At 43.7% G+C, this 24406-nt stretch overlaps 1 protein-coding gene across 4 annotated transcripts in view; it reads left to right on the top strand.

Annotated features, from left to right (window-relative positions):
* Positions 1 to 24406, top strand: part of TTC28 (tetratricopeptide repeat domain 28) — a 652388-nt gene that overhangs the window by 426768 nt on the left and 201214 nt on the right. The window lies entirely within an intron of this gene.

Below are 24406 nucleotides of genomic sequence, written 5' to 3'. Positions count from 1 at the left end.
TGTGTCAACATGTAGGACATATGGACAGAGGTTGTTCTAATAAATGTATCTGTATTACCTGTTCTTTTCCCGATCACTTGACTACCACCCTCTTCACATTTTAGAAGATGAGAGTGGGTGGGTGCCTAGTTGTGATCATCAGGAACATTGTGCAGCTATTAGACATCATGCACATATGCACTCTCGTCTCGGGAGGTATACTTTCAAGTAGCTCAGAGGTCAGAGGTTAAGTTCCATGGAGAATGAGAAGTAATACCTTTTTTGCTCCCCCGACAACCCCTTAAAGCAGCATGCACTATGAATCGGTGGCCTTAATGGTCCTCTACAGGATGCACCTGTGATACTCTATTATGATCATCTATGAAGATAATTCATCCAGTACTAAATGCTGTTTCCATATGGGAATTTCTGCTTCCACTCTCTGTGTGCTACAAATAATTCACAAAAATACATTTATACCATAAGCTTTCTATTCAAGGAAAAATTAACAATAGCCATTATTGATTTCCTATAAGCTTGTTCTCGCTAAATCTCTTGACCTTTCTGCTTTATGCCGATGTACAGGTCAGACCCTACTCCTTCTACCAACATAATCCTTATAGCTACAATTTAATCCTTTAAGTACCCCACTAAGCTTCTCAATAATGTTCTGTCTTGTGCTAGTCAGCCAATACAGCTGAATGCTATCCATAGATACGCTAATAAACCCTCTATGCCAACCACATCGCAGCTGAGGTAGATTAATAAAACACCCTTTATACGTGCAATATAGAGTTGCATGAAGAAATAACATATTGGACGGTAGAGAAAAAGGATGGAGTTTTTTTTTTTTTTTTTTTTTTCCAAATGAACAGTTAAATTAATTCTGTTTTCAATGGAGAGTTAAGAAATTTGCATGACTGAAGAATTTTCACTAGAGGTTTGTGCAGACACGTTTCTTGCCAGCTGTATAATCGACCTCTTTTTCATGAGCCACGTCCTCCTGAACACTGATAATCTTCATTGATTTGTTCAAACAGGCAGATGATTTAATTTTCCATCTGTGCAATCTTGTTTGAATGCTTCAATCCAACTGTTTTTTAGCCGTACAAAACTGCAGCAGTCGTCGTTCATAAGAGCAGAATATTACTTTCCATCTAATATTTTTAAGGTTACGGTTGAAACAGGAAAATTAGACATTTTATCATGGCAATATCATGGGCAAAAAGCATGTTAGAATGCTAATACATAGGTGATAAAATATAATGGGACATATATAACTTTTCCTACCATGATAGACCTTAAAACTGAGATGCCTGACATCTAAATATTTTAACTTAGATAATTGTGTCTCATCTGTATATTTAAATAGCCAAAGCAGATGTATCACACTGGTCACAATCCAATTTGTTGAAACAAATGGGCAAAGCTGGAAACAGTCCAGCGTATACCCAAAGAGAATTTCCAAAGCTGTAGACACAATGAAATACAATATAAATGAGATTATTTGGACTCTAAGCATCATGGGACGCTGTGATTATTGAGTATGAGTGATGATTGGGGGGAGAGGATCAGGGAACTGCTTATAACATAGATCAGCAGTCTCCACACAGCAGGCTATATAGTGGAAAATACATTGTGGGCCATATACTGTTTACATAAATGCAAAAATGTCAGCCATAGTCCTTCTTTTTTAGTCCCATCAACGTGGCCTTCTATGACTTATAGTGCCAGCGGGTTACCCTTCATTATTTTTAAGAGAATGTCTCTTATTATCTTTGCACCAAGCCCTACATTAACAGCAAAGTAAATTTAAATCATGGAAGAAAATAGTAAACATCTAGCATGGATGCTATGGTAAAAATCCGATCCTCTTTATTTCTACATATTTAAAAGCATAACTTTCAGAAGACAAAACAATAAAAATGCTTAATGCGTTTCGACTTACAGTAACCCCCCGACCTACGATGGCCCCGACATATGATAAAATCGACATACAATGGCCTCTCAGAGGCCATCGCATGTCGATGTCAGCATCGACATACGATGCTTTTATATGTCGGGGCCATCGCATTAACTGCTATCCCACAGCGCAAAATGCTTAAGCTGCTGTCGGATAGCAGTTTTAGCATCCCTGGCAGGTTCGCTTACCTATTCCCCCTGCTCCGGGTCCACTTCGCGATCCTCCGGTGTCTTGCGCATCTTCTCCAGGGTCCGGGCCTCGCTTTCCGGCGTCGTTATTACGTCACTATGCACGCCGCGCCGGCGCACAGTGTAATAACGTCACCAGAAAGCGAGGCCCGGACCCTGCAGAAGATGCGGAAGAAGCCGAAGGATCGCAAAGAAGACACCGGAGCAGCGGGACAGCATCGGGAGCCCCTGGGACAGCATCGGGAGCGGTGAGGACCTGGTCCGGAGCGACGGGGACAGGTGAGTACAGCTTCCTATACTTTACATTGCACAGATCCCTCAACATACGATGGATTCGACAAACGATGGGTCGTTTTGAACGAATTACCATCGTATGTTGAGGGACCACTGTATATGATCTTTATCATAAGCCATATTCATAAGGGTTTATGATTAAGACCATATAGATTGAAATGCGTCAAGCATTTCTTTGTTTCATCTACTGAAAGCATGCTTTTAAATATGAAGAAATAAAGAGAATCAGATTTTTACCATAGCAACTTTGCTGAATGTCTACTACTTTCTTCCGGTATGGCTGAGAGGTGCAGCTCCCTGCATGTCCGTGCATGGAGGATTATCTACAACAGGTGTGCTGGATGTGCCTACTTTGGCGTGTTTTCATTAAATGTATAGCATAGTATTGACATGGATAAAGGAGCTGTGCCCTTACTGTACCAGCTGGATAACATCTGTAATTGACAGATGGCCTCCCATGGCACTGGACAAAATTAGAGGTAACAGAGAGCTTAACATTGTAATCTATAGAGGCCAGCGTCAATTGTGAAAATAGCATCTAAGTAGTGAAAACAAAGGAAAAGGGCCCCTTTCACTTCCACCAGTAAAGAACATAAAACTATTTAAAAAAAAAAGAACAGAACCAAAAAAAATAAAAATAAAAAGAAAGTTATAATAATAAAGAGTACTTTAGAGTCACTATGATACATCAGAAGATTTTTTTTTAATACAGGTACTCTTTAGTTTTTATAATTGCTCAAAATGGTGTTATTATTTATATGCATATAAATAGAAAACATGTATCAGAACACTGTGAGGCAAATGTTTTATTTCCTTTGAATTTAAAAGATTTCTTCCTTGAATTAGAATGATTTGACAATGCAGCCCAAAAAGAGGTTGTGCCCCCCTGATCTAGACATTCATGTTCATTGTATATATCCTTTTTACTTCTTATCTTATATTTTCCTTATTTTGCTAAATGATCTACAGTAAGGTTAAGGGGTACTTAGCACTTGTAATAATCTTGTTTTTCATGAGAAAGCACTAATTTCCCTGTCCACAATCTAGGCTTTGCTTACCATGTTAAAATATGTTTGGAAAGGGGGAAAGTTTAAGTATATGGTATGTTCTGACATGTTATTCAGACCTGTCAGAAATGAATGTCAGAGAGCTATGTCCAGAAATTTCCTGGTATTCTTCAATGTGGATTTCAATAATTTCTATTGTTTATATAAAATTTACATAAAATAAAAAACAGAAACATTTAATGGTGCAGTAGTTATGTTAATAACATTGATAGTACCATTCCGTATACATACACACAAATCTGCCTTAACATTCAAATCAGTCAATCTGTAGAAATAAAGACAAGAAAAAAGAACCCTGAATAGCAAGGCTGACGGTCTTTCTATTTTGACAACCAAGCTTTTAGATCTATGTGTTCCAAACATTGGTTAATTGTTGTTCTTTATCGGTATATGGTGGTCATTAGGGATGTCCAAATAATGATACTGGTATTGGTATTGGTGCCGATACCGGACATTTGCACGACTACTTGGACTTGTGTAAATGTCTCCGATGCCCACCCTTACACCTACAGACCATAAAAAAGACAAATCCCTCTCACTTTCCCTATTCTGTCGCACTAAGGTGTTTTCATCATTCACAAAACCTGCCACAATGGTGTTATTTCATCACATGGCAGGTCCTCCACCACTCTGGCTTGCAGGCGAAGGTGCTGCGTCACTAACAGAGCAAAGGGTGTAGAGGCTTCAGTGCAGGAGCTGATGGGAGGTGAGAAGGATTTTTATTATTTTCTTTTGGAAGAATTTATTGGGAGAAATTACTTGATGGGACAACTACCTAATAAAAGGTTTACTTCCTACCTGACTACCTAATTACTCGGGGCTGCCATCTAAAGAGTAGGGTTCCCTTCTTACTTACCTACAAGGGGGAGGGGCTATAACCTAAATGGTAGATTCCCTACCTTTATATCCTATGGTGACTTCCAGCTAAATGGGTTGGATTCTCCATCTACCTACTGAGGGCTTCTACCTAATAATGAGGATTCCCTACCTACCTATCTACTGGGGTCTTCTACCTAATAGGGGGGATTCCCTAAATAACTACTGGGGGCATATGTTAATTATGAGTGTCAGCAAAGGATTCATGTTTGACTTTTTTCTAAGGCTTCACAAAGTCTAGTGCCACCTCTGCTGTCACATTGTCACGATGCCGGCTGGCAGGAGGTGGATCCTCTGTGCCAGAGAGGGATTGGCGTGGACCGTGCTAGTGGACCGGTTCTAAGTCACTACTGGTATTCACCAGAGCCCGCCGCAAAGCGGGATGGTCTTGCTGCGGCGGTAGTGACCAGGTCGTATCCACTAGCAACGGCTCAACCTCTCTGACTGCTGAAGATAGGCGCGGTACAAGGGAGTAGACAGAAGCAAGGTCGGACGTAGCAGAAGGTCGGGGCAGGCAGCAAGGATCGTAGTCAGGGGCAACGGCAGGAGGTCTGGAACACAGGCTAGGAACACACAAGGGAACGCTTTCACTAGGCACAAGGGCAACAAGATCCGGCGAGGGAGTGCAGGGGAAGTGAGGTATACATAGGGAGTGCACAGGTGAAGACACTAATTGGAACCACTGCGCCAATCAGTGGCGCAGTGGCCCTTTAAATCGCAGAGACCCGGCGCGCGCGCGCCCTAGGGAGCGGGGCCGCGCGCGCCGGGACAGGACCGAGGGAGAGCGAGTCAGGTACGGAAGCCGGGGTGCGCATCGCGAGCGGGCGCCACCCGCATCGCGAATCGCATCCCGGCTGGAGGCGGTATCGCAGCGCACCCGGTCAGTGGGTCTGACCGGGGCGCTGCCGTAGCGAGGATGTTGCGAGCGCTCCGGGGAGGAGCGGGGACCCGGAGCGCTAGGCGTAACAGTACCCCCCCCCTTGGGTCTCCCCCTCTTCTTAGAGCCTGAGAACCTGAGGACCAGACTTTTATCTAGGATATTGTCCTCAGGTTCCCAGGATCTCTCTTCAGGGCCACAGCCCTCCCAGTCCACTAAAAAAAAAGTTTTTCCTCTGACCTTTTTGGAGGCTAGTATCTCCTTTACGGGGAAGATGTCTGAAGAACCGGAGACAGGAGTAGGAGAAATAAGTTTGGGAGAGAAACGGTTGATGACGAGTGGTTTAAGAAGAGAGACATGAAAGGCATTAGGAATACGAAGAGAAGGAGGAAGAAGAAGTTTGTAAGAGACAGGATTAATTTGGCACAAGATCTTGAAAGGACCAAGATAGCGTGGTCCCAATTTGTAGCTGGGAACACGGAAGCGGACATATTTAGCGGAGAGCCATACCTTGTCTCCGGGAGAAAAAATGGGGGGAGCTCTTCTTTTCTTATCAGCAAACTTCTTCATGCGTGATGAAGCCTGTAAGAGAGAATTTTGGGTCTCTTTCCATATGGTGGAAAGATCACGAGTTATTTCATCCACAGCGGGCAAACCAGAGGGCAAGGGAGTAGGGAGGGGGGGAAGAGGGTGACGGCCGTACACCACGAAAAATGGGGATTTGGAAGAAGATTCAGAGACTCTGAAGTTGTACGAGAATTCGGCCCATGGAAGAAGATCTGCCCAGTCATCCTGGCGGGAGGAAACAAAATGCCGTAAATAATCACCCAGGACCTGGTTAATTCTTTCTACTTGCCCATTGGATTGAGGATGATAAGCAGAAGAAAAGTTTAATTTAATCTTGAGTTGTTTACAGAGAGCCCTCCAGAATTTTGACACGAATTGGACGCCTCTATCCGAGACGATCTGCGTGGGCAACCCGTGAAGACGAAAAATGTGTACAAAAAATTGTTTTGCCAACTGAGGCGCTGAAGGAAGACCAGGAAGAGGAATAAAATGTGCCATCTTGGAAAATCGATCAACGACCACCCAAACAACAGTGTTGCCACGGGATGGGGGTAAGTCTGTAATAAAGTTCATACCAATCAGAGACCAAGGCTGTTCGGGGACAGGCAGAGGATGAAGAAGACCAGCAGGCTTCTGGCGAGGAGTCTTATCCCGGGCACAGACAGTACAGGCCCGCACAAAATCAACAACATCCGTTTCCAGAGTCGGCCACCAATAGAAACGAGAGATGAGTTGCAAGGATTTCTTGATGCCCGCATGGCCTGCGAGATGGGAGGAGTGACCCCATTTGAGGATTCCGAGGCGTTGGCGTGGAGAAACGAAGGTCTTCCCTGGAGGAGTTTGCCTGATGGAGGCTGGAGAAGTGGAGATCAGGCAGTCAGGAGGAATGATGTGTTGCGGAGAGAGCTCTACTTCCGAGGCATCCGAGGAACGAGAGAGAGCATCGGCCCTAATGTTCTTATCGGCAGGGCGAAAGTGAATTTCAAAATTAAACCGGGCAAAGAACAGAGACCACCTGGCCTGGCGAGGGTTCAGCCGTTGGGCAGACTGAAGATAGGAGAGATTCTTGTGATCGGTGTAAATAATAACTGGAAATTTTGATCCCTCCAGCAGATGCCTCCATTCCTCAAGTGCTAATTTAATGGCCAGTAGCTCTCGATCCCCGATGGAGTAGTTCCTCTCCGCCGGAGAGAAGGTCCTAGAAAAAAAAACACAAGTAACAGCATGCCCAGAAGAATTTTTTTGTAGAAGAACTGCTCCAGCTCCTACTGAGGAGGCATCAACCTCCAATAGGAAGGGTTTAGATGGGTCAGGTCTGGAGAGCACGGGAGCAGAAGAAAAGGCAGACTTGAGCTGTTTAAAGGCGTCTTCCGCTTGAGGAGGCCATGACTTAGGATTGGCGTTCTTCTTGGTTAAAGCCACGATAGGAGCCACAATGGTGGAAAAATGTGGAATAAATTGTCTGTAATAATTGGCGAACCCCAAAAAACGTTGGATAGCACGGAGTCCGGAGGGGCGTGGCCAATCTAAGACGGCAGAGAGTTTGTCTGGGTCCATTTGTAGTCCCTGGCCAGAGACCAAGTATCCTAGGAAAGGAAGAGATTGACATTCAAACAGACATTTCTCCATTTTGGCATAAAGTTGGTTGTCTCGAAGTCTCTGAAGAACCATGCGGACATGCTGGCGGTGTTCTTCTAGGTTGGCAGAAAAAAATCAGAATATCGTCCAGATACACAACAACACAGGAATATAAGAGATCACGAAAAATTTCATTAACAAAGTCTTGGAAGACGGCAGGGGCGTTGCACAGGCCAAAGGGCATGACCAGATACTCAAAGTGTCCATCTCTAGTGTTAAATGCCGTTTTCCATTCGTCCCCCTCCCTGATGCGGATGAGATTATAAGCACCTCTTAAGTCCAGTTTGGTAAAGATGTGGGCACCTTGGAGGCGATCAAAGAGTTCAGAGATAAGAGGTAGAGGGTAGCGGTTCTTTACCGTGATTTTATTAAGTCCGCGGTAGTCAATGCAAGGACGTAGGGAGCCATCTTTTTTGGACACAAAGAAAAATCCAGCTCCGGCAGGAGAGGAGGATTTGCGGATAAACCCCTTTTTTAAATTTTCCTGGATGTACTCAGACATAGCAAGAGTCTCTGGGGCGGACAGAGGATAAATTCTGCCCCGGGGTGGAGTAGTGCCCGGGAGGAGGTCAATAGGACAGTCATAAGGCCTGTGAGGAGGTAGAGTCTCAGCTTGTTTTTTGCAAAACACATCAGCAAAGTCCATATAGGCCTTAGGGAGACCGGTTACAGGGGGAACCACAGGGTCACGGCAGGGAGTACTGGGAACTGGTTTAAGGCAGTCCTTGAAACAAGAGGTACCCCAGCTCTTGATCTCCCCCGTGGACCAATCCAGGGTTGGGGAATGGCGTTGGAGCCACGGTAGTCCAAGGAGAATTTCGGAAGTGCAATTGGGGAGGACCAAGAACTCAATTTTTTCTTGATGAGGTCCGATGCACATTAGAAGGGGCTCCGTGCGGTAACGTATGGTACAGTCCAATCTTTCATTGTTAACACAATTGATGTAGAGGGGCCTGGCGAGACTGGTTACCGGGATGTTGAACCTGTTGATGAGAGAGGCCAAAATAATGTTTCCTGCAGATCCGGAATCCAAGAAGGCCATAGTAGAGAAGGAGAAGGTAGATGCAGATATCCGCACAGGCACAGTAAGACGTGGAGAAGCAGAGTAGACATCAAGGACTGTCTCACTTTTGTGCGGAGTCTGCGTGCGTCTTTCCAGGCGGGGAGGACGGATAGGACAATCCTTCAGGAAGTGTTCGGTACCGGCACAGTACAGGCAGAGATTCTCCATGCGGCGTCGTGTCCTCTCTTGAGGTGTCAGGCGAGACCGGTCAACTTGCATAGCCTCCATGGCGGGAGGCACAGGAACGGATTGCAGAGGACCAGAGGAGAGAGGAGCCGGGGAGAAAAAACGCCTTGTGCGAACAAAGTCCATATCCTGGCGGAGCTCCTGACGCCTTTCGGAAAAACGCATGTCAATGCGAGTGGCAAGATGAATGAGTTCATGTAGATTAGCAGGAATTTCTCGTGCGGCCAGAACATCTTTAATGTTGCTGGATAGGCCTTTTTTAAAGGTCGCGCAGAGGGCCTCATTATTCCAGGATAGTTCAGAAGCAAGAGTACGGAATTGTATGGCATACTCGCCAACGGAAGAATTACCCTGGACCAGGTTCAGCAGGGCAGTCTCAGCAGAGGAGGCTCGGGCAGGTTCCTCAAAGACACTACGAATTTCCGAGAAGAAGGAGTATACAGAGGCAGTGACGGGGTCATTGCGGTCCCAGAGCGGTGTGGCCCATGACAGAGCTTTTCCAGACAGAAGGCTGACTACGAAAGCCACCTTAGACCTTTCAGTAGGAAACTGGTCCGACATCATCTCCAAGTGCAGAGAACATTGTGAAAGAAAGCCACGGCAAAACTTAGAGTCCCCATCAAATTTATCCGGCAAGGATAGTCGTAGGCCTGAAGCGGCCACTCGCTGCGGAGGAGGTGCAGGAGCTGGCGGAGGAGATGATTGCTGAAGCTGTGGTAGTAGCTGCTGTAGCATCACGGTCAGTTGAGACAGCTGGTGGCCTTGTTGCGCTATCTGTTGTGACTGCTGGGCGACCACCGTGGTGAGGTCAGCGACAACTGGCAGAGGTACTTCAGCGGGATCCATGGCCGGATCTACTGTCACGATGCCGGCTGGCAGGAGGTGGATCCTCTGTGCCAGAGAGGGATTGGCGTGGAACGTGCTAGTGGACCGGTTCTAAGTCACTACTGGTATTCACCAGAGCCCGCCGCAAAGCGGGATGGTCTTGCTGCGGCGGTAGTGACCAGGTCGTATCCACTAGCAACGGCTCAACCTCTCTGACTGCTGAAGATAGGCGCAGTACAAGGGAGTAGACAGAAGCAAGGTCGGACGTAGCAGAAGGTCGGGGCAGGCAGCAAGGATCGTAGTCAGGGGCAACGGCAGGAGGTCTGGAACACAGGCTAGGAACACACAAGGGAACGCTTTCACTAGGCACAACCTCTCTGACTGCTGAAGATAGGCGCGGTACAAGGGAGTAGACAGAAGCAAGGTCGGACGTAGCAGAAGGTCGGGGCAGGCAGCAAGGATCGTAGTCAGGGGCAACGGCAGGAGGTCTGGAACACAGGCTAGGAACACACAAGGGAACGCTTTCACTAGGCACAAGGGCAACAAGATCCGGCGAGGGAGTGCAGGGGAAGTGAGGTATACATAGGGAGTGCACAGGTGAAGACACTAATTGGAACCACTGCGCCAATCAGTGGCGCAGTGGCCCTTTAAATCGCAGAGACCCGGCGCGCGCGCGCCCTAGGGAGCGGGGCCGCGCGCGCCGGGACAGGACCGAGGGAGAGCGAGTCAGGTACGGAAGCCGGGGTGCGCATCGCGAGTGGGCGCCACCCGCATCGCGAATCGCATCCCGGCTGGAGGCGGTATGGCAGCGCACCCGGTCAGTGGGTCTGACCGGGGCGCTGCCGTAGCGAGGATGTTGCGAGCGCTCCGGGGAGGAGCGGGGACCCGGAGCGCTCGGCGTAACACACATGACATTCAAAAAGTAGTAATTGGGATCAGTGAGTTCTTGAAAATAAAGTATCGGTACTTGTACTAGGTCTTAAAAAATTTTATTGGGACATCCCTAGTTGTCATTGACAATTATCCAATTCGGAGATGCCCAATGGCAACTTTACTGGCCAGGAGATGGAATGAAATCAGAAGCATGTTAAGGATTGGCTTCCCCAATTTGATCCCATAACATGCAATTTTTTATAAATGAAAAAAATCGATGTATCATGTTTTGTGGTATAAATGTACATGTAAATGTAAATGTACAATTCATGGGGATGAGCTGGAGATCTGGAGAATTAAAGGATCAGTGAGATGGATTAGCAATGAATTAGTACAATTGGGTCACTATCGGACCATTCTCACACCTTTCCTCATGCTTTTAGACTTCACTTGTGAAGAGATTACACAAAATAATCTGAGAATTAGTAGACAATTACATTGTATTCTTTGAAAACACATGCTCATACACATAGATACCCTACACATTAATTACATTGTGTATATAATTTAAGGTTTTTACCTGTTAATTAAAACATGGTTAATTAAAACAGTGTTGGAAGATGCATTATTTATATATCCTGTGTTGTAGGGAAGAATTTGCATAGCCTGAGGATATAACTTTATTGCTTTTGTCCTCTTGAGAGTGAACCTCCAGACATAAGGTAGAGAAGACCATTGTCACAATAAATACTGTTTAGTATAATTAATGAAGAAATAAAATATATCATACACAAATGGCACCTTCAAGGTAATGCAGGTTTTGTGCACAAGCAGAAGATTTTGTTCTTCTAAGGCTAGACTGAGTCTACACAAAAACTTTTTGCAACCTTACAGAGCTGCAAGTTTTGTCCTAGGACATATACTGAGTTGCTCAATGGCTACTTAATGGTTAACATGAAAAAATCAAAACATGTAGCCTAACATTACTGATGGATATTCAAAGGGTTATTCTTATTTCAAGAAGTTAGGGCATAATAAGCAGATGGGGTGGGGGGGGGGGGGGCAACCACTTAGTTGCCACTAATGGTGTGAATGGGGAGAAAAGTCCACAGAATATATGGCACATACAGCTCATGCACAGCTCAGTGCTTGGTAATGTTTGGAAGCCCCAAAGAGAATGAGTGGAGTGCTGGTTGCCATGGGACTGCACCAAAATTTCAGAGCAGAATTTAAAAACAGAATTTCCCAGAAATTCCGTAGTGTGAACCTAGCCTTATTCTCATCCCAGTTGTTTGACCCACTCCGCTGCCTGGCTTGTTATCCCCTTGAGATGGGAATACCCTTTTAACTAACAAGCTGCAGTTCAAAGGATAACAATAGCAATGTTGTAGACTGTAGCTGTTGCTTAATTAACTATTGCAGAACCAAAAGACAGTCCACAAGTGACTATACAAGGAAGTTCTTGACCATCCTTGCAAAGTATGCAGCTGGGCCACAAACCACTCAAAAAATCACATAAAAAAAGGCAACACTTACTGGTTACTGATACATGGGTAGGTTGGCACCTATTCCCATTACTCTCCACAGAGAAGGCAAAAATGGTATATTATTAACCCTGCACCAGTATACATTGAGGAAACAATCAATTCATAGATGTAGTAAAACATTTACATCAGGGACTAAGTGCAGATGACCAAGACAATGACCTGAAACACAAAAAAAATCACCTTAACTTGAAGGTTGAAAAATAATATATGTGTTTTGAAATAGCCAAGACAAAGTTCTGACCTATCGAGATGCTGTGACAGGACCTGAAGTGTGATGTACATGTAAGGGATCACGGAAATACTAATGAACTGAAATACATATGTAGGAAGGAATGGTCCAAAATTCAGGAAACATTTGGTGGAGGTCATTGCTGCTAAAGGAGATGTATGGGCTATTAAATTCAATGGTTCTCTTCCTTTTTCTCCCTGCACTTTAGATGTTTACTCGATGTGCTCAATAAAAGACTTTAAAACTGTGTGAAATAACTTTAGTTAGATTACTGAGCTGATAGAAGAGGTTTCAGGGAAAGCCGCGTTCCCTAAATCTAAAGGGAAGTTTTCTGCCAGGGGACCCGTGACTGGGTTCCTTATATCTTGGTTCAAATACACTGTCCAGCCAAATAATGCTTGTATACCTCATTCTTAAGTCCAACTAGAACACACCCTTTGTACCAAATGATTTATATTGAAGCATTCAGATGTAAGAATGTGAAAATGTGCTAGCATTTTATGTTATTATTGTTTATGTTGTGTATGAATAGCTATAAAAAACTGGAAGGGTAAATGCCTTGTGATAGTATGAATGAGTTTAGAGCTCTCTACGTTTTCAATCATTAATATAAGTTTTATAAAAGACCAAAGCAGTTGCAATAAAATATGGATGAAAAGCTTTTCTATCCTTCTACAAGGTCACCATAGTGATAGATTAGAGTTTATGTCTCCCCACATGTTTTATTTCTTTGCTGATTTGGGTTGTATTTTTTTGCAAGAAAATATTTTAATGTATATTTTAACACCATATAAAACATATATAACATCTTACTCACTTAGACACAAAGCCAGGAAAGAAGTGGACAGCACACTCTTCTTTCTCTGCTCATACTAGCGATTGGTTGGCCCCCAACCGCTAAAAACTTTTGACATGTCTCAAGGACATTTAAATTATTATTACAGTGACCCCTCGACCTACAATGGCCCCGACATACGATCATTTCAACATTCGATGGCCTCTGAGAGGCCATCGCATGTTGAAGGCAGCATCAACATACAATGCTTTTGTATGTCGGGGCCATTGCGTAAACGGCTCTCCGGCAGTGCTGACTGCTTCAGCTGCCACCGGATAGCCGTTTATGGTGCCCCGTGCCCTTTGCTGACGATCACTTACCTGTCCTTGGGGCTCCAGCGTTTCCTCTTCGGGATCCTCTGCATCATCGGCGCTCTCCATCGACGTCATCACGTCGCTGCGCACACCGTCCCGTCATCCAATAGGAGCGGCGTGCGTAGCGACGTGATGGTGGCAACGGAGAGCGCGGATGCCGGGGAAGAAGAGGCCTTACCGGAGCGTCGGGGACACCTCGGGGACGCGGCAACAGGAATGGACGGCAACATCCCGGGCAGCGGTGACGAGCGGTGACGGTTTGGAGTGGCGGGGACAGGCGAGTACAACTTCCTCTAACAGTGGTCTACAACCTGCGGACCTCCAGATGTTGCAAAACTACAACACCCAGCATGCCCGGACAGCCGTTGGCTGTCCGGGTATGCTGGGTGTTGTAGTTTTGCAACATCTGGAGGTCCGCAGGTTGTAGACCACTGTCCTATACTTTACATTGCACGGATCCCTCAACATGCAATGGTTTGGAACGGATTACCATCATTTGTTGAGGGACCACTTTATTATTATTATTATTATTTAGTGAAAGGTATACTTTAAAGTGTCCACATGTACTATATACATTGAGGATTTTTTGCTGCAGATTTTAAATGTGTAAATCAATGTAAACAAATAGTTCAAAACAACATAAAATATGCAGCATATACAGTACGTGTGAACATACCACAATAGAAATATGGCTGTGGATCACAGATGTTCATGCTCATGCGAGCATAGCTGTACAATATAATGCTTGAGGGCAAAGCAGCCTATGACTTATGTCTAGGTTCCTACAACAAATGCCTTAGTAAGAAAAAAAAAAACACTATAGTAACCAATTGTATACAAACTATAATCAATTTTATTGAAAATATTATACCCCAAGGGAAAAAAAACAAAAAAACAATAGAAATACGCCTGCTTGAGATTAAAGCAGGTTATGGCTTATGTCTACTCCAGGGTGAGCCAAGGAATTGAAGCACATAGCACATATACATATTTATTCTTTTTTTTAATATATAGTCAATGAGGCTTTGACAGAGATAATTACAATTCAATATCTATAAGTGCCACAGATTTGAGCGCTGCGCACAAGTGTCTGCTAAGTCAGCTCATACATCACGTAGCGGGGATATTGAGGAAGATTTAACAAGATTTAGTAAATTACTGCAAACAACCGCTCTACCTATGTTTTGCAAACAGGTTACCGCATTATAGATGTTTTTTAAAAGATTACAGAAAAGTGTCATGAAAGCAAAATACAGTCTTTAGAAATAGAATATGAAGTTTTAATATGGTGCAGAGGCCCAATAGCTTCGTGTTAAATATCTAGCTTACCAATTGGTGGCGTGTAAATGTATTACCTTTTGTATCATTTACTGGTTAATATTCATCTTATGCAACCGTATAAAAATAGATTGCTTTATCAACATTCATGGAAAGCAAAGCAAGAATTAAATATTCCAATCCTTCACAAACCTAGCATTAGAATTCTAAGATCTCTTAGAGGGATATATTGTTATTCATAAAGCATGGCTGAATTCAATATAAATATATTGAATTTCCCAAGCAGTCCTCTAATTTGATCAGAGGAGTATCATGGTTTGGTAACAACGTATTGACTTGCAATAGCAGCCATATTGTTCTTATGTTCTTTGCAAGGTTTCCCAGTAACATACATAGGGAGGAGGGATAGTGCTGCTGGTCACTGTTAAGGTCAAATCTCTACAATTAATCTTCATGCTTAATGAAAAACTGCATCAACTTAAAGGGGATTACTGCAGCTTTAATAGCTAGTGAATGCATTTAATAGCCAATCTAAATTGCATAATACAGATGGGAGACCGGCCTGTAAAAAAGAAAGATCCCTTTGATAAAGACAAAGTATTTACTATCAAATGTAAAAGAAAATAAAAGTCTGCCGAGAATGATTTGGTACAAATTTTCCTTTTTTACTGGAAACAAAGGTCATTGTGTGATATTCAAAGCAACTTCTTCATTATTGAGCTGGAAAATTCTTCATTGCCATTTTCCGGGTCCTTGTTATGTGAACATTGCACAATTTATATATCCGCCATCAGGTAGAAAATGGCCGTTCCTAGTCATAAAGAACACCAGTGCCTTACAGCTTTTCATTGCCATAATAACACATTTTAAGGATTCCGTTTAATTCATTTAAAATCTATATAAACTATCTCTCAGTCTAAAAGATGGATGTGTTCTGTAAAATCTGGTACTTCAGATGATTTGTTATCAAAGTTTATTTTTATAGTGCCAGGCTGGTGATGAAGACGCAATGACTCTGTAAAATATAAGCAGGATTCTTCCGGATATGTGTGGTTGCATGCGTTGGATGGCATGTATGTCGCTGTTTGCATTCATTGTTACAGTTTTAACATTTATTGCTATCATTTGTGAGCGGGAGCTTTCTTTAAAGCGTAAAGTGCTGTGGAATCTTTTGGAGCTAAATAAATAAATATTATAAATATTATTATTTACTTTTAACACTTATATAATGTAATACAACATAGATATATGTAACTGTTCTAATAAAAATAAACTGAGACAGTATGCATCATGTGATATAGAAAATGTGTCCATAGAGTTCACCTTAAACAACTGGTACCATTGTGGGCAGAGCATTCGAAACATTGTCTCACAACAATAATACTGGTTAAAGCTATACTTGCTAAACAGTAGCATCCTTGTTGTGTATTCTTCATATATCAAAGGGGCACTCCACCGAAAAACATCTTATCCCCTATCCAAAGGATAGTGGATAAGGTGTCCGATCACGGGAGTCCCGCAACTGTGGACCCCTTGATCTATGGTGTGGCACCCCAGCCATCCGTGCACAGAGCGAACGCTGCTCCGTGTCAGATGACCGGCGAGTACAGCTGCCACACCCCCTCCATTCATGTCTATGGCAAATATAGCTGTCCCGCCCCTCCCATAGACATGAATGGAGGGGGCGGGCTGTGACATCACAAACGCGGAAGCTCCAAACTTCTGTGTTCTGGACACCACCGCTGTCAGCCTGGAGATCATTTGGGACCCCCACGATCAGACATCTCATCCCCTATCCTTTGGTTAGTGGATAAGCTGTTTTTCGTCGGAGTACCCTTTTAGGTTGGTAGTAGAGATGAGCGAACTTACAGTAATTCGATTCGTCATGAACTTCTCGGCTCGGCAGTTGCTGACTTATCCTGCATAAATTAGTTCAGCTTTCAGGTGCTCCGGTGGACTTGAATAGTTGGATACATTCCTAGGAAAAAGAGTCTTTTTAGGACTGTATCCACCTTTTCCAGCCCACCGGAGAACCGGAAAGCTGAACTAATTTATGCAGGATAAGTCAGCAACTGCCGAGCCGAGAAGTTCGTGACAAATCGAATTACTGGAAGTTCGCTCATTTCTAGTTGGTAGTATAACTCAGATAATAACATAATTGGGATATTAACTTCAGATTTGTTTTAAATATCCAATGCTGACATGTAGCCAAAAGGAAATAGCCTAGAAATGTGATAGACAGTTATAAGTTGCTGTAGTTAACATCTCTGCATTCCACAATTATAGAATCATATACAATGTTGTTTTGTAAATACAGTGTCAATGAAACACAAGAGACACAAAGCCATAAAAGAAAGATAAGGGCTGCAGCAGGTCAACGCTGGATAGTTATAAAGATGAACAGTCATCAATATTGTGGCAAGGCTGCTAGTTGCCAGCAACTTCAGAAAATGATCATGGTTTTCCCCTAAAGAATAAAGGTCAAATTGTTACTATATACCACAAATGCCACCTTCCAGCTACTGTGAGTTCAAGAGGCAGGCTTTTCTATGCTTGAGCTATTGTTTGTGTTCCTGCTAAAAAGATTGATGAGATTTATTAGCAGATATATGGGGGATATACAGTGAAACCTCTCCAAAAGACCACTTCTTTGCAAATACTTCCAGACTGGATTTTCTGTCTTCTTACACCTTTCCTCTGCAGAGTCTAATGCTTGGACATCATTGGTTCCTCACGTTGTCAGCAGATCCTCCTCCTCTATGTGAAGACAATAATTTATAAAACTGTGCAAAATACTGTGCCTTCTAAATATAACCCTGCCAGACACTGTGCCCCCTGAATATAATATTGCTACTCACTGTGCCCCTTTATATAATACTGTCACACACTGTGCCCTCTGAATATAATATTGCTACTCACTGTGCCCCTTTATATAACACTGTCACACACAGTGCCCTCTGAATATAATATTGCTACTCAATGTGCCCCTTTATATAATACTGTCACACACTGTGCCCCCTGAATATAATATTGCTACTCACTGTGCCCCTTTATATAACAGTCACACTGTCACGATGCCGGCTGGCAGGTAGTGGATCCTCTGTGCCAGAGAGGGATGGGCGAGGACCGCGCTAGTGGACCGGTTCTAAGCCACTACAGGTTTTCACCAGAGCCCGCCGCAAAGCGGGATGGTCTTGCTGCGGCGGTAGTGACCAGGTCGTATCCACTAGCAACGGCTCACCTCTCTGACTGCTGAAGATAGGCGAGGTACAAGGGAGTAGGCAGAAGCAAGGTCGGACGTAGCAGAAGGTCGGGGCAGACAGCAAGGATCGTAGTCAGGGGCAACGGCAGGAGGTCAGGAACACGGGCTAGGAACAGACAAGGGAACGCTTTCACTAGGCACTAAGGCAACAAGATCCGGCCAGGGAGTGCAGGGGAAGTGAGGTAATATAGGGAAGTGCACAGGTGATCACACTAATTGGTAATTGGGAAGATTGGGCCAGGCACCAACATTGGTGCACTGGCCCTTTAAATCGCAGAGACCCGGCGCGCGCGCGCCCTAGGGAGCGGGGCCGCGCGCGCCGGGACAGGACCGTCGGAGAGCGAGTCAGGTACGGGGACCGGGGTGCGCATCGCGAGCGGGCGCCACCCGCATCGCGAATCGCATCCCGGTTGGAGGCGGTACCGCAGCGCACCCGGTCAGTGGATCTGACCGGGGCGCTGCAGCAACGAGGATGAGGCGAGCGCTCCGGGGAGGAACGGGGACCCGGAGCGCTCGGCGTAACACACACACAGTGCCCTCTGAATATAATATTGCTACTCACTGTGCCCCTTTATATAACAGTCACACACAGTGCCCTCTGAATATAATATTGCTACTCACTGTGCCCCTTTATATAATACTGTCACACACTGTGCCCCTGAATATAATATTGCTACTCACTGTGCCCTTTTATATAATACTGTCACACACGGTGCCCCCTGAATATAATATTGCTACTCACTGTGCCCCTTTATATAATACTGACACACACTGTGCCCTCTGAATATAATATTGCTACTCACTGTGCCCCTTTATATAATACTGTCACACACTGTGCCCTCTGAATATAATATTGCTACTCACTGTGCCCCTTTATATAACACTGTCACACACAGTGCCCCCTGAATATAATATTGCTACTCACTGTGCCCCTTTATATAACAGTCACACACAGTGCCCTCTGAATATAATATTGCTACTCACTGTGCCCCTTTATATAATACTGTCACACACGGTGCCCCCTGAATATAATATTGCTACTCACTGTGCCCCTTTATATAATACTGACACACACTGTGACCTCTGAATATAATATTGCTACTCACTGTGCCCCTTTATATAATACTGTCACACACTGTGCCCTCTGAATATAATATTGCTACTCACTGTGCCCCGTTTATATAACAGTCACACACAGTGCCCTCTGAATATAATATTGCTACTCACTGTACCCCTTTATATAATACTGTCACACACTGTGCTCCCTGAATATAATATTGCTACTCACTGTGCCCCTTTATATAACACTGTCACACACAGTGCCCTCTGAATATAAGTCTAGCACACACCATACCCTCTGAATATAACCTTGCCACACACTGTACCCCCGAATATAACACTGCCTTACACTTGTGTATAATACTTCTATATACTGTACACTCTGAGTATAATACTGTCACATACTGTAGCCCCTAAAACCATTCCATCCAATAAATTCTTTACATTCATTATACGTTATAGCCCTATGATTCTAAACATACAATGTCCCCTGAAATTCATTATAATACACTGTGCCCCACAAATCAATTCATCCTATACTTTGGCCCATAAATGAATTAATTATATACTGGACCCCCACATATGAATTAACACACTGTGCCCTCATATATTAATTATATACTGTGCCCCCATATATGAATACACTGGGCACCATATATTAATTAACTATATACTGGGCCTTTATATGAATTATATGCTGTGAGTGACAATGTATGAGAGGCATCAGCTGCCATATGCCTCATTGCTTATCTTATTGGGGTAGCAGTACAGGTCTCAACTCAGACTCCTTGTACTACAGAGGAGAAAAAGAGGGGAAGGAGAACTCAGGCTTTTCCCCATTCTGTAGCTCTTTCCCTCCTCCAATCTATCTACATGCATGGGGCTGTGGGCGGGCTGCCCAGATTACAAGCATGTTCGAGTATTGTTGGTAATGATTTTTCTGCCCCCCACCCTTCCTGCCTTCACCCTCACATGTTCCTTCTGACAGCTGGGGTGGAGCATGCTGGGAACGCTGTAATGCTGGGTCTGTATGACCAATCGGTAAAGCTATGGCTGTATTTACTGTTGTGGCAATGGAGACTTCTATAGGATTTCAAATGGGGGGGGGGGGGGCACTGCACAATATTGGAAGGGGGGGGAATGGCCCCCTCTGCCCTCTGGCAACGCCATTACTGTTCAGATAACTTACTTTGTGCAGATAGAAGAGGCAGTACACACACTTTCATTATTTCATGATATAGTATCAGTACAGTATCAGTATTATATTCTGAGGGGAAGTAACTTTACAGTAGCTGCATGTGTTTTCCTTTAAAATTTTTCAATTTCAATATATAGATTACGGGAATACTGTGTGTCTAGTAAAATTGATGAAACAACCATACCAACATTAAAATTCCTAGATTATATCTGATAAATATTCATGAAATTCAGCAAAATATTGTGTAAGATGAATTAACATTGTATAATTAGTGTTTCCACTTATCTATATTTTGTGCAGGGGTTTTAATCTATTTGTAATTAAATACTTCCCAAACGAGAGGCTGGATTAACTGTAATCACAGTGAAGATCCCTTCCTTCAAAACAGAAATTGCTATTCTTATGTTCTTGTGACAAAAACTTGTTCCATATTGACACTAAAACAATTTAATAGCAACATAAAAGTACTGTCATAATTAGTAATGCAAGAAATGTCTTGGCGGAGAATCAAGTGCTATTAACCTTGTAATTTATATTATATAGCCTGCGTAGCGTCAGAACATGTGAAGGGCTTTTCATCTGTGTGTGTAACAGGGACATCTGTAGTTTAATAATGCCCTTTGGCCCATTTTTATATATGCATCAGAAGAGCAGTTGACTTCAAACATCTAACTGCTTAGGTGTATTGAGTAAGATGATGGAGAGAAGAGAACATGCCTGAGATCAATGGGAGTGGAGTTTTTAGAGATGTTTCTAAGCGCCACAGTTAGTGAGAAATCGATTCTTACTTTGACTAATAGACCGATTCCTATACATCTATTTGAATTCAATAATCTTGACAAAAGGACTGGTTTTCCTAATGTATGTTGCTCTGCATAAAACAAAAAAAAAAAAAAAAAAAATATATATATATATATATATATATATATATATATACAAAAGTTGAGAATGTTTGCATTAATTTTTTTAAATAGAAAGTTGATGGTGTGCTTGTGCCCCACTCACTATTTTTTGTGTTAAAAATAGTGTATTTAAAGGGGTATTCCTGGTTTATACATTTTATCCTCTATCCAAAGGATAGGGGATAAGATGTATGATCGCAGGGGTCCTGCCACTGGGGACCCCCATGATCTCGGTGCAGCCCCCGGCATTCTGTGCCGAGTGCTGCTTCAAGACGGCAGCATCATGCCACGCCCCTCCATTCATGTCTATGGGAAGGGGCGTGATGGCCATCACGCCACTTCCCATACACTGAGATCGCGGGTAACACTTTAAAAGTGTGTGTATCTTATTCCACCTGGTTGACTGATAATGTTTCTCCTTGAGGAAAGTGCAAAAGTTGTGAGGAGGTTATTCATGCTCAACTCTGAAAAAGGATAAGCAAAGTAGCACTCTCGTATAAGGAAAATAGCTTGCTCTATGGTGCCACCTATTGGAAGTAGCATTCCTGCAAGTCAGTTCTTGTTTTTAAAAGCTTTAGAACATGACTGGGGATTTAACAGCCAAGTCAGAAAGTCTCCCGAAAAGGAAAGTTACCCGTCTGTACAGTCTGGTGAAATACAAGTCTTAATAAATTCCACCGCATAGAGAATACCTAACTTTCTAGCCTCTTCCTAAGGTTAGATGGGATTTCCTTAATATGAAATAGGGGCAGATGCAAGAAGAGGATTTGCTATAGGCAAAACATTATAAACTATTGTAAAAATGTTGCCCATGTGATTCTTCTATATTTATCTTCTGAGATCTCTAGTGTCAGGAGTGCTCTAATGTTCTATTTCTGTGCTGTCATCTACGGCTCCATTAACTTCTGTACAAATTGGCTCATAAAAAGGTTTTTTTGGTAGAAAGTCATTCAAAAATCTATATTGAGAGTTGTAACGAGAGTCATGCAGTGGCCACTTCTTCCCTTCTACATTTTGCACAAGCAGCATGTTCCATGGTCATGAACTTGAAGGGAAAAAAATGATCTATGAGACCTTAAGTCAGTTTTCTAACCTAAACCAGTACTTGTTGGGCTCATTTCACACTGCACCAGCAGTGTCTGTCAGATGTATATGCAGGGGGAAGACCATTACTAATACCACCAATATATATCTGTGATAGATGCCACTTAGTGGAATCCATTCCATCCAGCAAACCCCACCACATACATCCCAAACCAAAGCCAAAATGACACCCTTTTGGCCTATGTAAAATAATTGTGGATTAATGGATCCATTTAACACATGTGCCATATGCCAGGACATATCCTGGGACTTATGTTAATAGGCCTGCTATTCATTGTTTAACTGAATCCCTCTACTGGCATCTCATTAGGTACCGCCAGTGGATCACACTTGATATATGAACAGTAGATATATGGATAATCATATATATATATATATATATATATATATATATATATATATATACACTGCTCAAAAAAATAAAGGGAACACTTAAACATCACAATGTAACTCCAAGTCAATCACACTTCTGTGAAATCACACTGTCCACTCAGGAAGCAACACTGATTGACAACCAATTTCACATGCTGTTGTGCAAATGGAACAGACAACAGGTGGAAATTATAGGCAATTAGCAAGACACCCCCAATAAAGGAGTGGTTCTGCAGGTGGTGACCACAGACCACTTCTCAGTTCCTATGCTTCCTGGCTGATGTTTTGGTCACTTTTGACTGCTTTCACTGTAGTGGTAGCATGAGATGGAGTCTACAACCCAAACATGTGGTTCAGGTAGTGCAGCTCATCTAGGATGGCACATCAATGCGAGCTGTGACAAGAAGGTTTGCTGTGTCTGCCAGCGTAGTGTCCAGAGCATGGACAGGCCAGTACATCAGGAGATGTGGAGGAGGCCGTAGGAGGGCAACAACCCAGCAGCAGGACCGCCACCTCCGCCTTTGTGCAAGGTGGAGCAGGAGGAGCACTGCCAGAGCCCTGCAAAATGACCTCCAGCAGGCCACAAATATGCATGTGTCCACTCAAACGGTCAGAAACAGACTCCATGAGGGGGGTGTGAGGGCCCTACATCCACAGATGGGGGTTGTGCTTACAGCTCAACACCGTGCAGGACGTTTGGCGTTTTCCAAAGAACACCTAGATTGGCAAATTCGCTGGCGCCCTGTGCTCTTCACAGATTAAAGCAGGTTCACACTGAGCACATGTGACAGACGTGAGAGAGTCTGGAGATGCCGTGGAGAAAGTTCTGCTGCCTGCAACAACCTCCAGCAGGACCAGTTTGGCGGTGGGTCAGTAATGGTGTGGGGTGGCATTTCTTTGGGGGCCGCACAGCCCTCCATGTGCTTGCCAGAGGTAGCCATTAGGTACCGAGATGAGATCCTCAGACCCCTTGTGAGACCATATGCTGGTGCGGTTGGCCCTGGGTCCCTCCTAATGCAAGACAATGCTAGACCTCATGTGGCTGGAGTGTATCAGCAGTTCCTGCAAGAGGAAGGCATTGATGCTATGGACTGGCCTGCCCGTTCCACAGACCTGAATCCGATTGAGCACATCTGGGACATCATGTCTCGCTCCATCCACCAACGCCACGTTGCACCACAGACTGTCCGGGAGTTGGCGGATGCTTTAGTCCAGGTCTGGGAGGACATCCCTCAGGAGACCATCTGCCACCTCATCAGGAGCATGCCCAGGCATTGTAGGGAGGTCATACGTGCACGTGGAGGCCACACACACTATTGAGCTTCATTTTGTCTTGTTTTAAGGACATTACATCAAAGTTGTATCAGCCTGTAGTGTGGTTTTACACTTTCATTTTGAGTGTGACTCCACATCCAGACCTCCATGGGTTGATAAATTTGATTTCCATTGATAATTTTTGTGTGATTTTGTTGTCAGCACATTCAACTATGTAAAGACGAAAGTATTTCATATGATTAATTCATTAATTGAGATCTAGGATGTGTTATTTGTTTTTTTGAGCAGTGTGTGTGTGTGTGTATATATATATATATATATCACCTGCTGTACTGGCTGCAGCAATCTTAGATGAAACAATACACATTAAACTTCAACCACTGTTGAGGCCAATGTGTCCCCATGTTCTGGCTTGAGACACCCCAATAGAAAATTCTTGAGAAACTCTGTACTCCCTTTTTATTTAGTGAAGTCACATTTCTTTGAGTCCTTACATAAAACTAAGCTCCTTAGCATTTTTGCCAATCCAGAACCGTATCTGAATGCAAGCATACATTGAGTATTGAACTTAAGAGAAGCTATTTTCACAATTATCAGTCTTGACAGCAGATGGAAAAGCAGCAACGAGGTCTCAT

The sequence above is a fragment of the Hyla sarda genome, chromosome 1 (assembly GCF_029499605.1).
Source record: "Hyla sarda isolate aHylSar1 chromosome 1, aHylSar1.hap1, whole genome shotgun sequence".
NCBI classification, from domain to species: Eukaryota; Metazoa; Chordata; class Amphibia; order Anura; family Hylidae; genus Hyla; species Hyla sarda.
The sequence above is the reverse complement of the archived record's forward strand: the minus strand, read 5'-3'. Positions and strand labels throughout refer to the sequence as shown.